The following is a 440-nucleotide window of genomic DNA, read 5'->3' as shown; positions in this document are numbered from 1 at the left end:
GTCTGCGCTGTCTAGGTCCCATTTCGGCGGCCCCACCCCTACTGTCCTGTGGTTCGTTGTCACCGTGCCAGGCCCGGAGGGGGACCCGGCCCTGACCCTGTGAAGCTGTGGTCCTGGGGGGCTCCCGCCCAGGGGCACCACGGCCCCTCTTCTTGCTTCCTCGACAGACCGGGCCGGGGCCACCTCGGATGGTGCACCTGCCGCCCCCGCTCCCGGAACACCCGTGCCTGCTCTATGCCCGTCACCTACTTCCTCTGGGTCCTTACTCAAAATTCACATCTGGGTTATGCCTTCCCGCCACCCTGTTGAAAGTGAACACCCCCGTGCCCTCACCCCTGCCTTATCTCTCTCTTCTCTGCCTTGCTTTCCTCAGCGCCGGTCTCCCCGTTCGTCTGCGGCGCCTAGAATCTCCAGGCCTGGGTACAGCCCTGGCAGGGAGG

At 65.5% G+C, this 440-nt stretch overlaps 1 protein-coding gene across 1 annotated transcript in view; it reads right to left on the bottom strand.

The window, feature by feature from the left end:
* The window catches only part of ARRB2 (arrestin beta 2), a 7039-nt gene that overhangs the window by 731 nt on the left and 5868 nt on the right, over positions 1-440 (bottom strand).

The sequence above is a fragment of the Crocuta crocuta genome, unplaced genomic scaffold (assembly GCF_008692635.1).
Source record: "Crocuta crocuta isolate KB4526 unplaced genomic scaffold, BGI_CrCroc_1.0 scaffold139, whole genome shotgun sequence".
Lineage (NCBI taxonomy): Eukaryota > Metazoa > Chordata > Mammalia > Carnivora > Hyaenidae > Crocuta > Crocuta crocuta.
Note: the sequence above shows the minus strand (reverse complement) of the source record. Positions and strands in the feature narration are given on the sequence as shown.